Raw genomic sequence first — 15,013 nt, 5'->3', positions numbered from 1 at the left:
AGCTTTCAAACGATATCTGGCTGTCAGCATGATAGGGGAAACTTGAGTGACTTGTCTGCTCCAAAATCAGTTTAACTTTCAGAATAACTCATGACATGAGGGCACTAGAACATATTTGAGGGGGCTTTTTGAGACTTCTGTGGGAGAAAAATTGTCACTCATTGTTCGTGTGGAGGTGTGTGTCTCTGGCATTGATTAAATCCAGCAGAGGTAAAGTGGGTTATTAAGGTTTTTCTATTTCTAAATGTGAACACATGAAGAATGATAGTGCTAGGCAACATTTTCAATTATTATTATTTTGTAGACAGTACAGACTAAAAATATTTTTACTAATCTTATAGGGCAACTTTACAATAAGCCTGCTAATTCTTTGACTCTCCTACCCTAGAGAGGTAGGGTCAGCCTCCCCTTCCCTTGGTAGTGGATTAGTCTTAATTATTCTCACAAGTAATAAAACTGCAGAAGTAATGCTGCCAGTTTTCCAACAATAGTCAGGAATTGCAATTCAGCTCACACCTTTTCTTGGACTCTCGATCATGTGAATAGTCTGACTACCCTGAGGAGGTCCTACATATGGACTCCGGGGCCACATGGAGAGATCACATTTAGGTTGACAGGCCCAGCTGAAGTACCAGTTGACAGCATCAAATGCCAGCATCTGAGGACACCTATTTGCATGATCAACCCAGTCAAGTCTTAAGCTCTCTGTTACTTCTGACTGCAACCTTATGACAGACCCAGGCAAGAGCTGCCCAATGGAGCCCTTCCAAATTTCTTAGTCTATAGAATTGACAGACATAATAAAATAGTTGTTTTATACCACTGGATTTACACAATATGAAGTTTGGGGGTTCTATTTACTACCTTGAGGAATTTCCCTGTTATTAATGGTATTAAGGGCAAGGGCTTTACGTACATTCCATCATTTTATTTAATCTTTACAAAACCATTAAGAAGATACAATTATCATTTTCATTTTACACCTGAGGAATAGACCAAAGTCATACTGCACTTAATTGCTATCCTATTGTCTGCTGAAAAATGAGAGCTTTCTGGAGTTGTAGATTTTTAGACTTTGATGACACATTGTGACTAACTTAAATCACTTCCCACTACTCTGCCTGGTACCTCTTGTCATGATTTCATACCAGAAATGTAATCTGGTAACGACATTGACAGCTATTAAAAAAAGAAACTATTGACAGCTATTAAAGAAAATCTTTCAGTATAAACTATTATTGAGTAAATATGGTGATTTAGAGTAAGAGAATGCATCTATGTTTAACATATATCTAAACCTACATTAAAAACATTACAACTACTAAAAACATCAGATCTGTATTTCTTAAAGGAATCTATAATTTTGGTTTCATTGAATAAGAACTCCCAAGTCTCACCTAAATCAGATGTGAGACTCAAGGCATGACTCATCCTGAGGCCAGTTCTCCAGCTATGAGCTTTTGAGATCAAAACAAGTCCTATGCTTCTAAGATACAGTGGTGGGAAATAGGAAGGACGGTTCCTTTTTAAAAGGGAGTGACAGGCAAGAAGGAAGGAGCATAAGTCCCAAAACTCAGCAGAGAAAATAATAGTCTTAAAGCTTGAGAATATCCCCTGGGGCTTCATGTCCCACATCTTGTGCACACTGGGGTGGGCATTTGATCCCCAAAGCCTCCAGGCAGCCCTGTCCTTATGGCTTAGGTGGGTTCAGTCCACCCAGCAGTTCTCTGGACTTGAAGTCTCATGCCTGCAGCTTTCCCAGGCTACCATTGCATGCTGGTGGACCTTTTTGTTCTATGGCCTCAAAGGCTGCCTTACTCTCAAGGTTCCAAAAGGCATTACCCTAGTGAGGGCTCTCTGCAGTGGCTCTGCCCTGTGATCTCTTTTCCTGTCTCCTTTGCCCTCCAACCAGTCTTTGATATCCTTTGAAATCTAGGTGGAGATTATCATGGCCTTGTAGTTCTTGCATTCTGTACACTTGCAGAATTAGCACCACATGGTGGACTCTGGGACTGCTTGAGCCACAACTTAGGGGGCACTGATTTGGAATTCAGGAAGTGGAGAGCAATTCAGAGTAATAAACACTGATGTCCCACAGGCACCTCTCTGGATAACTTGCCCTAAAGGTTATAGCTTGCCTCAAGGATCTCAAAAATGTCTTCATGGTCATTCTGTTGTTCTGTTGAATAGAACTTAATTTTCTTCTGTCCCTTTTAACCCTTTAGTAAATAGTTATTTGAGAATACTACGACCTTAGAATTCTTTCCCAAACATACTTTTTTATTCTTTACATGCACTAGGTTGAGAGTTTTTCAAATTTTTCCATTCCGTTTTCCTTTTAATTATAAATTACATCTTCAAATAATTCCTCTCTTCTCTCATTTAATTTTAGTCAGCCAAAAGAAGTCATTATGGTACCTTGAATGTTTTTCTGCTTAGATGTTTCTTCTGCCAAGATACTTAGTTTATTACTCTTAAATTCCACTTCCATTTAGCTCCAGGACATGGACACAATCTCACCAAATTCTTTGCTACTTTGTAACAATGATGGACTTTACTCTTAGTTCCTTATTTTCATCTCATACCAGATTAGTATGGCCATGACCATCCATATTTCTACCAAAAGTCTGATCAAACCACTTAATTCCTAAGAATTCTTAATTCTTTTGTCTTCTGAGCCTTCACCAGAGTTGTCCTTAATTGCTCCATTCACAGCAACACAGGATTTTTCTAGGTAGCTCTTCCAAATTCTTCCAGCCTCTACCCATTATCCAATTCCAAAGTTTCTCACATTTTTGGATATTTTTTATAGTAGCATCCCTCTTATCCTTTCTGACTTTTGTCTATTTTGTATTGTTATAACACAGTGCCACAGATTGGGTAATTTATATAGAAATATATTTCCTGGAGAGTGAGGAGTCCATATTAAGGTGATGATGCTGATCTGGCAGTGCCTTCTTGCTGAGTCATTCTATGATGGAAGGCAGAAGGGCAAGAAAGAGAGGCCTGAACTCAATTTTATAGCAGACCCATTCTTGTGGCAACAAACCTTTTTGTGATTCATGAAAGCAGAGCTTTTATGGCTCAATCACCTCTCAAAGATCATACCTCTCAACATTGTTGTGTGGGGTATTAAGTTTTCAATTCATGAATATTGGGAGACACCCAGCATAGCACACATTTTGCAAATCTCTTTAATATAAGTCTGTATTAAGGTAACTGGATTACTATATCTGCTTCTGTATTCCATCTGCTATATGAAACATGTCATGTAGACCCTGAAAACTCTTTTGTTCTAAAATGGGAGAACAAGGATGAATGGGCATCTTAATATTATTACAAAAATAGTTTTGGTTTTACAAATCCCCTGCAAGGGTCTCAGGGACATCCAAGGGCCCCTGAATCACACTGAGAACATTACACTACATGTCACTGCTTAGTACATAGAGAAAATGTCCTGGCTGGGTTCTAAGTGCTCCTTAAGAAACAGTTTCTTCAAGTAAACCCCAGCCTGCTGTGGAAGGATGAAGAGAAGTGGCTATTCATGGTCAGAGACTAGGGTACTACCATGGGTACACTTGGGAATTCTTGACCTTCATTATGTCAATTGTTTCTCAGATTCTTCATCTTTAAACTAGGGCTTTTTATGATTCCAAGAAATATGTCACAGGGTGACACAGGATGCCTGACCAAGGGTTGCTTTGATTTCAGATTGGCTAATGATGACCAGAGGAGGATGTGGCAAGGCCAAAGGATGTACAAAAATCTTCTGTGTTCAGTACTCTGGGGATTTGGGATTATAGATAAAATATGGTGGACCTTCTAATGCAACTGTTCCAGTACCAATCTAGGAATTGTGACCAATGTTAATTCATTTAATTCTTTGAACTCCTTGGGCAAGAAGCAGACATCTAAGGATCCAGAAACATCCTTGTCTGTTTTTTGCCTTTCAGTCAGTTTTATAGGATCCTAGATTTGGAGTGGTGTGTCTGACTCTGCCTGTGGCTATTGCCTGCAATTTAAAGACTAAACATTTATTTTGTTGGTGGTGGAGGGAGGAGAGTTAGACATGTGAATTATGCTTGTGGGTGTATTTCCAAAGGAACCAGTGGCATTAGCAGATATTTTAATGAATGCATATAAGTTTCATGTTAAGCTTGTTGGAAAGCCACCTAGCTAGGAACCTAATATCCTGAAGAACAAATATAAGGTGTGATGATATATTTTGAACACCAATTAGCACCAATGAGATCAATTACTCATTACATTTATAGGGATATAAATGGAACAAATGGCAACATTTCAAAATCTGTAAAACAAGAGCCCACACTGATTGTTTCATGTGCATAATTTCCAACTTACAGAATTTCACAGAGAAATAAACCCTAAACTTGTTTGAAGATAAAATTTCTTGCTATGAATGAATTTTGAACAAAAAGAAAGGAAAATAGGTGCTTGGAAGTAAATTTATAAAGAATTCATCAGAATTTGAAATTACACAAATCTTATGATGTTATGCTCGAATTCGGGACCCCCAAAAGACCACCAGAGACCAAGATGGATGTAAGCAGCAAAGAGGTGTTTATTGCGAGCTAGCTCGGTCCTCCATGCTCACACAGTAACTGGTGACACTGAGAGGCCCCGAGCCCAGGGTTTGCAGAAGTTTTATACATTCTTTGGAGAAGACAGGGACCCCCACATACATCATAGCATCTCTTAGCAAATCATCACACACCGCGGGAAAATCAAATAACTCTAAAACATGATTAGCACATTCACTGGCGGGAACAAGTTGGGTAGGGGTGATTGGTTACTACAAGAGGGGGATTCGTTTGAACTGATTGGTTTAAGCCAAGAGGGGTGTAGTGCTGAACTACATGGTTTCCCAACACGTTATCAACCACCATAAACTACTGGGAGAGTCATCTGGCATCCTAGGTATTTCCCTGTCTGATGCTAATTGGTGGCTGCTAGGGGGTTGCTATGGATCCCCACCTAGTCTGACTGAGTCAGGGATACCTGGCGCAGCAGATCTCTCCTGTTATTTGTAGATAAACAACTTAGCAGGGTGGGAATGTGCCTAGGAGTGCTCTGTGGGTCTTTCCAAGGACAAAGGTGATGTCCCTTCCTTGGACAGGTTTGCTCTGAGGTAGAGGCTGGTTTTTCAATGACAATACTTGAAAATCTTGAGAAACCATTTCAACTATTGGTTTCTGTGATATTTTATCATCATCTATAACTTCAAAGATAAAATAATTTAAAATTATGTTTTCTAATGTTACCTACAATATCATTTAGACTTTAGGAACAAATAAGTGGCATTAATTTGGGGATCTATACATGGCACACATATAATGAGCACTTAAATACATACATATTTTGAAATTGTAATAGACCTATTTAAGTTTGCCACTGTCATGGATTCAGAATATGGAACTTCTGTTAGGTACAGGACAGGCTGAGTAAGCTGTCTGCAGGGCATGCCAAACAAAGTTAGCTGCAGGATGACCTGGCTTCTCTAACCCTCCGTCTGATTCTTTATCACCTGTTTGCTTCAAGCCCAAGTGCCCAAGCCCCTGCTCAAGGCTGAACATGTAGCCCGCCTCTCAAGGCCGAGCACTTAACCCCCTTGTGTGCCAATAAGGCAGCTTGCAAACCCAGAGACCCTGTTAGATTTAGGCAGCACAGCAGAAGGGCTATAAAAGCCTTCCCCAGCTGCCCACTCCCACTTCTTTCCTTCTTTCTTTCCTCTTTGTTGCACTGCTGCATAAAGATCTCTTGGTTGCTCCAAGTGTTGTGGTCATTTTTCTTTCAACTTCAAATGTTCCCTCCCCAGCCATGCTAAAAAGCAGAAAATGTGTGAAACAGAGAAGTACAGTGGTGATGTTTGCCTTGTAATACCAGCTACTCAGTAGGCTAAGATGGGAGAATCAAAAGTTTAAGCAACATAACAAGACCCTGATCTCAAAGGAAGGGGAAAAATAAGCAGGGATGTAGAAAGACTGTGTGTGTGTGTGTGTGTGTGTGTGTGTGTGTATTCAGTTAACTAGATGTGTCTTTTGCACTGAGTTGGGAGGACTTGAGGTTTCTTCTTTTCCCCTTTCCTTCCCTGTTTCCTCCCTTTCTTCTTAGTTCCTCTCTTTTCTTTTCCCTTCTTTCCTCTCTTCTCTGCCCTCTCCTCTCTTTCACTTTTACCTGTCTTCCCCTCCCGGCCTTGCGTTCTCCTCCTCTCTGTTTCTTTTACCCTTCAAAAGTAGGTTTTAATGTTTGTATATGCAATGAACCATTGGTACTTTCATTACTTAGAATTCCTTTAAGAACAACATGACAATAATGATTAGTTGAGCACAGATCTTCTCCCAAGATTCCATGTAAGGGTAAAACTGGGCTCCTGGCTGCCTATCTGGTCTACTTACCATGAACTCATGAACTCAACACCTCCCCTCCCAGAGGCACTCATTCCACAGTTTCCAGGAATGTTGGCCTTTGATGCCTCACAGATCAGTTCCTGTGGTGGAAGTAATGGCCCTGCCTGGGGCCACACTCACCCAACACTGCAGTGGAGATGTTAGGGGCAGCCTGCATCCTGGGTGGCTCCTTGCCCTGACAAGAAAAAATCTTAGGTAATGCATTGGATTTCCCTTATTGCATGTGGATCATACTTCAACCTGTTCCTCTGCGCAATCCTTTTCCACTTACTTGTTTGTAAATATGGGTCCTGAAAGATCTCCCCAGTGAAAGTCTTGCATGTAAGTTACATCAAAATTTGTTTTCACTTAAAACCACTGGTACCAGAAAAGGTACAAGCAAGAGGACTTTAAAATGATACTTCGGCTGGACAACCGTCAACAACCCCATCGCTGAATGGCTCCCCATTCCCTGGCCTGGCTCCTCACTTGAGCCTCTGGTGGTCCTTCTTCCTCCATGTGAGTCCCTGGGGTTTGACAGCTGGCACCTGGCTGAGGCCACTACCTTGCTCCTCTTGGCATCCCTGTACTGCAGTACCCTAGTGCAGGCCCTGCCTTCCTGGCCCTGCCTTTCCCTGCTCTCCCCTGGCCTGGGCCCTCCTCTAGGTCCACTGCCTGGGCTCCTTGCTGGGGTCCTGGCACCCACCCCACCCATACCCGTCCTGCGGCCCTTCAGGCTGTGCCCTCCTTCGACCCTCCTGTCATTTCTGTCTCTGCCAGTCCCCCTTTCCTGATCCCCTTCCCAGGATGCTCACCCGGGCCAGGGGACTTGACCTAGCCTCTTGGCCCTGTGTGCTCCCTTGGGAAAAGGTCGCCCTGCCCTTTGCCTGGGCCCTTTGGCCTCCCTCAGCTGGGGCCCTTCTCCTGAACCCTGACACCTTGCAGTGGACCTGGACCTTGAGCCCTCCTCCCCCTGTGCCACCTGCTCCCCTTCTCCCCTCCCACCCCTCCCCATCCATGTTTCTTTTCATTCACCCAGGCCCAGGTGCTAGCCCTTGGCTCTCTATTACCAGGCCCGGCTCCTTGCTTGAGCCCCTGGCCGCCCTTCTTGAGGAACCTGTCCCTGTCCCCTGGTTTCAGGCCTCTTTTGCCAGCCCCCTCCTGTATCTCCCCTCTGCTCCCCTCATGCTGTGTTATCCTGGCACTGCCCAGTCCCTCCGCTCCCCCTGCTTCTCCCTAGACTAGGCTCCTCGAATGGGTCCTGAAGCCCACCAACAGACCACCACCTCCGCACGTCAGGTATCCCCTCACAGTGCCCTCTTTTGCTCCTCCTTTGGTCCAGGTCCCTCTCTGAGGATCTACTCACCTGGGGCAGAGGGGCGGAATTGGCTGGCCTCTCCGCCCTTAATGGTCCATATGGAAAACAGAGCCCTGTCACTCGCCTGAGTCCCCTTCACCGCCGGAAACATGAGGCCTGGCACTTAACATGGGACTTGCTCCAACCCACCCCTGAGCGAACCCCTCCCTTCCTTCCCCTGCCCTCTCACCTTGCATGCTGCCCCTACCCCAACCCAGCCCTCCCTCACCCTGACCCTTTGTGCTCCAGTCCCAGGGCCTGGGCGCTCACTTGAGCCCCTGACCGCGTTCCTCATATCCCTTGGCATAGCATGGAGTCTCTTCGTGTTGGGTCTGACCTGGGGGCCCTTTGCTTGGGCCTGCCAGCGGGCTATTTATTCTAGGTGCCCCTTGCGCTATCCTCTGTCTCCTGGTCCTCCTGCAGCCCCTTTCTCCCCTTTCCCTCACGCTTTCTCTTGGCAATCATGGGTCTCCTGCTCCTTGGGGCTCTCATCACCATGGGTCAGGTGGGTCCCTTGCCTGGGCGCCAGGCTTGGATCCTGGCTCACGCCCCTCTGTGCAGCCACCCCGATCCCCCACCGTCCCCTCCCATTGCCCTCCTCCTGGCCTCCTTCCATTGCCAGGCGTCCTTTGACACATCCCTGGCCCTGAATTCTCATCTGAGCCAGGGCGCCTTATGGGAAACATAGCCCTGCCCCTCGCCTAGGGCCCTTGCTCTCCTTGGGTGCTTGATCCTGCACCAGAAACCCTGACACTTCGAGGTGGCCCTGGCCTGGAACCTGACTGCCCCCTGCTGGATCCCCTGCATCCCCTCCCAAGTCTTGTCCACTTCCTGAGCCCCCTGCTCAAGCCCTGGCCCTTTGCTCTTCATTCCCTGTCCTGCCTCCTCGATTGGGCCTCTGGTGGCCCTTCTTGCTCCATGATTTTCTGGGCTTGGTCTGAGGGCCCCTCGCTGGGGCTGCTTGCCTCCTCCCCTTGGCTTCCCTGAATTTTAATACCCTAGTGCAGCCCCACCTTCCCGGCCCTGCCCTTCCCTGCTCTCCCCTGGCCTGGGCCCTCTTCTAGGTCCCTAGCCTGGGCTCCTTCCTGGGGTCCTAGCCCTCACCCCACTAACACCCTTCCTCTGGCCCTTCACGCTGTGCCTTCCTTCGGCCTTCCTGTTGTCCCTGTCTCTGCTGAGCCCCTTTTCTAGATCCCTTTCCCAGGATGCTCAACAGGGCTAGGGGCCTAGAACTGGGCGTTTGGCCCTGCGGGCTCCTATTGGGAAAAGGTAGCTATGCCTTTTGCCTGGGCCCTTTGGCATCTCTCAGCCTGGGCCCTGCTCCTTAAACCTTACACCCATAGTGACCCCTTACTTTCCGGGTCCTGGCACTTGGCTCTCTATTCTTGAGCCTGGCTCCTTGCCAGAACCCCCAGCCATCTTTTTTGAGAACCCTGTTCCTGTCCCTCGATATCCGGCCCCTTGCTCTGCCTTTCTCCTGTGCCTCCCCTCTGTTCCCTTTATACTGTGGTATTTTGGCACTGCCCGGAACCTCCCCTCCTTCTGCATCTCCCTAGCCTGGGCTCTTCCAATGGATGCTGGCTCCCCACCAACACTTCCCCAATCCAGGATCAAACGTATCTCTCACAGTCCTCCTTTGGCCCTCCTTTGGCCCTCCTTTGGTCTGGTCTCTCTGTAAGGATCTACTCAACTGGAGCAGAGGAGTGCAATTGCCTGGCCTCTGGGCCCTGAAGGCTCCTATGGGAAACAGCCCTACCCCTCGCCTGGGCCCCCTTCACTGCCCAAACTTGACACCTGGCAGTGGAAGTGGGCCTAGTGATGACCTTGCCCTGGGCTACCCACTGCATTCCCTCCCCTGCCCTCTAGCCTTGCAAGACACCCAGAAGCCAACCCAGCCCTCCCTCACCCTGACCCTTAGTCCCCAGGCCTGGCTGTCGGCCTGAGCCCCTTACCTCATGTCTTGTGTCGCTTTGCTTTGTCTGGTGTTTCTTTGTATTGAATCTGACCTGGGGGCCCCTTGCTTTGGCCCTGTAGCGCCGCCATTCCCCTCTGTGCCCTTTGTGCCTCCCGCTGTCTCCTCATCCTAGCACTGCCCCTTTTTCTCCTTCCCCTAGCGCTTTTTCCTGGAGCAGGGGCCTCCTGAACATTGGGTCTCTAATATCTTTTGGTGGGGTCAAGTCCCTTGCCTGGGCTCCTTGATTGGGTCCTGGCTCTTGCCCCTCTCAACACCTAAGGCGACCCCCTACAGTTCCCTTCCATCGCACTCCTTCTGGCTGGCGTCCCTTGCCAGGCCCCCTTGGCCTTGTCCTTGGCCCTTGATTCTCACCTGAGCCAGGGCGCCTTATGGGTAACAGAGCCCTGCCCCTCGCCTGGGACCCTTGCTCTCCCTGGGCCCTTGGGGTTGCACTGGGAAACCTGACACCTAACAGTGGGACTGGGCCTTGAGCCTGCCTCCCCACTGCTGGATCCCCTTCCTTCCTCCCCAGCCCTGTCCACTGTCCTGAGACCCCTGCCTCAGTGCTGGCCCTTGGCTCTCCATTCCCTGGCCTGGCTCCTCTCTTGAGCCTCTGGGGGCACTTCTTGCTCCATGCTTCCTTGGGCTTGGACTGTGGGCCTCACTGGGGCCACTTCCCTGCTCCCCTTGGCTTCCCTGCACCTCAGAACCCTAGTGCCACCTTCCTTCCTGGCCCTGCCTTTCCCTGCTCTCCCCTGGCCTGGGCCCTCCTCTAGATCTCTAGCCTGGGCTCCTTTCTAGGGTTCTGGCCCTCACCCCACCAACACCCTTCCTCTGGCCTTTCACACTGTGCCCTCCATCTGCCCTCCTCTTGTCCCTGTCCCTGATGAGCCCTTTTTCCAGATCCCTTTCCCAGGATGCTCACCAGGGCCAGGAGCCTGGAACTGGGCATTTGGCTGTGCGGGCTCCCTTTGGGAAAAGGTAGCCATGCCCCATGCCTGGGCCCTTTGGCCTCCCTCAGCCCGGGCCCTGCTCCTCCATCCTGACACCCAGCAGTGAACCCTGGCCTTGAGCCCTGCTCTCCCTGTGCCAATAACTCCCCTGACTCCCCGTTCTCCCCTCCCCAGCCCTGTCTGTTTTCATGGGACCCAGGACTGGGTCCTTGCACTTGGTTCTCCATTCTTGGGTCTGGCTCCTTGCCGGAGCCCCTGGCTGCCTTTCTCGAGGACCCTGTGGCCGTCCCTTGATTTCAGGCCTGTTGCTCGGTGCCCCTCCTGTGCCTCCCCTCTGTTCCCCTTGTACTGTGGTATTTTGGCATTGCCAGGACCCTCCCCTCCCCCTGCTTCTCTCTATCCTGGGCTCCTCCAATGGGTGCTGGCTCCCTACCCAAATCCCCCAATCCCAGAACAAAGGTGTTCCTCACATGGCCCTCCTTTGGTTCTCTTTGGTCCTGGTCTCTCTCTGAGGATCTACTCACCTGGGGCAGAGGAGTGCAATTGCCTGGCCTCTGGGCCCTGAAGGCTCCTATGGGAGACACAGCCCTGCCCCTCACCTGGGCCCCTTTGCAGCCCAAACTTGACACCTGGCAGTGGACATGGGCCTAGCGATAACCTTGCCCTGGGTGATCCGCTGCCTTCCCTCCCCTGCCCTCTAGCCTTGCCAGCTGCCCCAAAGCCAACCCAGCCCTCCCACACCCTGACCCTTTTCCCCCACTATCCCCAGGCCTGGCTGCCGACCTGAGCCCCTTACTGCATTCCTTGTGTCTTGTTACTTTGAGTGGTGTCTCTTTGTGGTGAGTCTGACCTGGGGTCCCCTTGCTTTGCCCCCATCCTGCTCCCCTCTGTGCCCTTTGCGCCACCCTCTCTCTCCTCATTTTAGTGTCACAGCTTCCACTCCTTCCCCTAGTGCTTTTTCCTGGAGCACAGGCCTCTTGCTCATTGGGTCCCTAATATCTTTTGTTGGCTCAGTCCCTTGCCTGGGCTCCTTGGTTGGGTCCTGGCTCTTGTCCCTCTCTGTACCCACCGCAACCCCTTACCATGCCCTTCCATCACACTCCTCCTGGGCCCTGTTCCTTGGAAGGCCCCCTTGGCCTTGTCCCTGGCCCTTGATTCTCATCTGGGCCAGGGGGCCTTATGGGAAACAGAGCCCTGCTTCTGGCCTGGGCCCTTTGCTCTCCCTGTGCCCTTGTTCCTGCCCCCAGAACCCTGACACCTGGCAGTGGCCCTGGGCTTGGAGCCTGCCTCCCCCTTCTGGATCCGTTGCCTTCCCTCCCCAGCCCTGTCCACTTTCCTGATACCTCTGCCCCAGCCCTGGCCCTTGGCTCTCCATTCCCTGGCCTCGCTCCTCGATTGAGCCTCCAGTGGCCCTTCTTGCTGATTGCGTCCCTGGGCTTTGTCTGAGGGCCCCTCACCGGGGCCATTTGCCTGCTCCCCTTGGCTTCCTTGTATCTGCGGTACCCTAGAGCACCCCCATCTTCGTGGCCCTGCCCTTCCCTGCTCTTCCCTGGCATGGACCCTTCTCTAGGTCCCTAACCTGGGCTCCTTCCTTGGGTCCTGTACCTACCCCACCCTCCCCAGTCTTCTGGCCCTTCGTGCTGTGCCATTTTGGACCCTCCTGTCGTCCCTGTGCCTGCCGTGCCCCTTTTCCTAATCCCTTTCCCAAGATGCTCACCAGGGCCAGGGGACTGGACCTGGCCTCTTGGCCCTTCGGGCTCCCTCAGCCCGGGCCCTGCTCCCTGACACTGACACCCTGCAGTGGGCCTGGGCCTTGAGCCTCCCTCCTTTGCACCACCAGCTCCCTCCCTTCCCTCCTTCCCCTCACCAGCCCTGTGCGTTTTCATGTGCCCCTGGCCCTGGCCCTTGCACTTGGCTCTCTGTTCCTGGGCCTGGCTCCTTGCTTGAGTCCTCGGCCGCCCTGCTCAAGGAACCTGCTCATGTCCCTTAATTTCAGCCCCTTACTCGGGACACTGATATGCCTTCCCTTGGATTTCCTTGTGCTGTGATATCCTGGACCCTCCCCTCCCACAGCTTCTCCCTAGACTGGGCTCCTTGATTGTGTCCTTGCTCCCCACCAGTGCCCCCCACGTCCGGAAGAAAGGTATTTCCTCACGGTCCCCTCCTTTGTTTCTGGTCCCTCTCTTAGGATCTACTCACCTGAGGAAGAGGAGTGGAATTGGCTGGCCTCTGTGTCCTGAAATCTCCCTATGGAAACAGAGCCCTGCCCCTCGCCTGGGTCCCCCTTAACTCCAGAACCCTGACACCTGGCAGTGGAAATGTGCTTTGCGCTGGCCATGCCCTGCGCCATTCCGTCCCTTCCCTCCCCTGCCCTCTGGCCTTCCATGCTGCCGCAATCACAACCCAGCCCTCCCTGACTCTGACCCTTTGCCTGAGCTTCTGACCGTGTTCCCAAGTCGCGTGGCATCGTGTGGCTTTGCCTGATGTCTTTCTGTTTTGGGCCCCCTAGCGTGCTCCGCTTGGTTCGTCCTGTGCGTCCAGCTGATTCCTCCTTCTTGCACCGCCCCTTACTCCCCATCCCTTTGTGCTTTACCTGGGCACACCTGAGAGCAGCCTGCTCATTGGGTCCCTCATATTTGGTCAGTTGTGTGGGACCTTACCTGGGCTCCTTGCTTGGGTCTTGGCTCTCGCCCCTCTCTGCACCCACCACAACCCTACTCCATGCCCTCCCATTACCCTCCTCCTGGGCCCCATCCCTTGCCAGGCCTCTTTTGCCCATTCCCTGGCCCTAGTTTCTCATCTGAGCCAGAGCACCTTATGGGAAACAGAACCCTGCCCCTCACCTGGGCCACTAGCCCTCCTTTGGCCCTTGGTCCTACACATGGAACCCTGACACCTGGTAGTGGCCCTGGGCCTAGAGCCTGCCTGACGCCTCTCGGATCCCCTGCCTTCCCTCCCTGGCCCTGTCTACTGTCCTGAGCCCCCTGTCCCAGCCTTGTCCCTTGGCTCTCCATTCCCTGGCCTGGCTCCTCCTTGGAGCCTCTGGTATCCCTTGCTCCCTGCATTTCTGGGCTTTGACTTTGTGCCCCTCACTTGGGCCAATTCCCTGCTTCCCTTGGCTTCCCTTCCCTGCAGAACACTAGTGCTGCCCACCTGCCTGGTCCCACCTATCCCTGCTCTGCCCTGGCATGGCACCTCATCTAGGTCCCTAGCCTGGTCTCCTTGCTGGAGTCCTGGCCCCCACCCCAACAACACCCATCCTCTGTGCCCTCCTTTGGACCTCCTGCTGTCCCTATCCCTGCCGTGCCCCTCTTCCTGATCCCTTTACTAGGATGCACACAAAGGCAAGGGGACTTGACCTGGCCTTTTGGCCCTGCAGGCTCCTTTTGGGAAAATGTAGCCGTGCCATTTGCCTGAGCCCTTTGGCCTCCCTCAGCCTGCTCCCCAACCCTGACACCCAGAGGTGGACCTGGTCTTCGAGCCTTCCTCTCCTGCGCCCTCCGCTCCCTTTTCTATTCTCCCTCTCTCCCAGCCCTGTTCGATTTCATGAGACACCGGCCCAGGCCCTGCCAGTTGGCTCTCCATTCCTTGGCCTCATCCCTTGCTTGAACCCCTGGCTGCCCTTCTCGAGGACCTTGTCCCTGTCCCTTGATTTCAGGCCCATTGTTCCAGCCCCCTCCTGTGCCTCCCCTCTGTTCCCCTTTTACTGTGGTATCCTGGCACTGCCAGGACCCTCCCCTTCCCCTGTTTCTCCCTAGCCTAGGCTCCCCAAAAGGGTTCTGGCTCCCCACGGACCCTTGCCCCTAATTCCCGATGCAAAGTATCCCCTTACAGAGCCCTCCTGTGGCCCTCCTTTGGTCCCTATCTCTCTGTGAGGTTCTAATCACCTGGGGCAGAGGAATGGAATTGGCTAACCTCTGCACCCTGAAGACTCCCTATGGGAAACACAGCCCTGCCCCTTGCCTTGGCCCCCTTCGCCTTCCAAACATTGACACCTGGCAGTGGACCTGGGCCTCCCGCTGACCTTGCCTTGCACAGTCTTCTCCTTTCCTTCCCCTACCCTCTAGCCTTGCATGTTGCCCCTACCCCAACCCAGCCCTCCTTAACCCTGACGTTTCGCGCTCCAGTTTCAGGGCTTGCTGAGCTCTAGACCATGTTCCTCATGTTGCTTGGTATTGTGAGTTGTCACTACATACAGGGTATGACCTGGGATCCCCTTGCTGGAGCCCCTTAGTGCGCTCCACTGGGTGCCCTTTGCACTGCCCTCTGTCTCCACATCCTAGCGCCAACCCTTCCTCTCTTTCCACTAGTGCTTTCCCCTGGAGTGTTGGCCTCCTGCTTC

The 15,013-nt window shown here is 51.4% G+C and overlaps 1 long non-coding RNA gene across 4 annotated transcripts in view; it reads right to left on the bottom strand.

Annotated features, from left to right (window-relative positions):
- Positions 1–7,375, bottom strand: part of LOC120885758 (uncharacterized) — a 75,051-nt gene extending 67,676 nt beyond the window's left edge. For all 4 annotated transcript variants that reach the window (XR_013423864.1, XR_013423857.1, XR_013423861.1 and 1 more), the window contains exon 1: positions 6,549–7,375. This is a non-coding gene — a long non-coding RNA (uncharacterized LOC120885758). The remainder of the gene's footprint in view (positions 1–6,548) is intronic.
- Between the last annotated feature and the right edge of the window lie 7,638 nt (positions 7,376–15,013).

The sequence above is a fragment of the Ictidomys tridecemlineatus genome, chromosome 1 (genome assembly GCF_052094955.1).
Source record: "Ictidomys tridecemlineatus isolate mIctTri1 chromosome 1, mIctTri1.hap1, whole genome shotgun sequence".
NCBI lineage: Eukaryota > Metazoa > Chordata > Mammalia > Rodentia > Sciuridae > Ictidomys > Ictidomys tridecemlineatus.
Note: the sequence above shows the minus strand (reverse complement) of the source record. Positions and strands in the feature narration are given on the sequence as shown.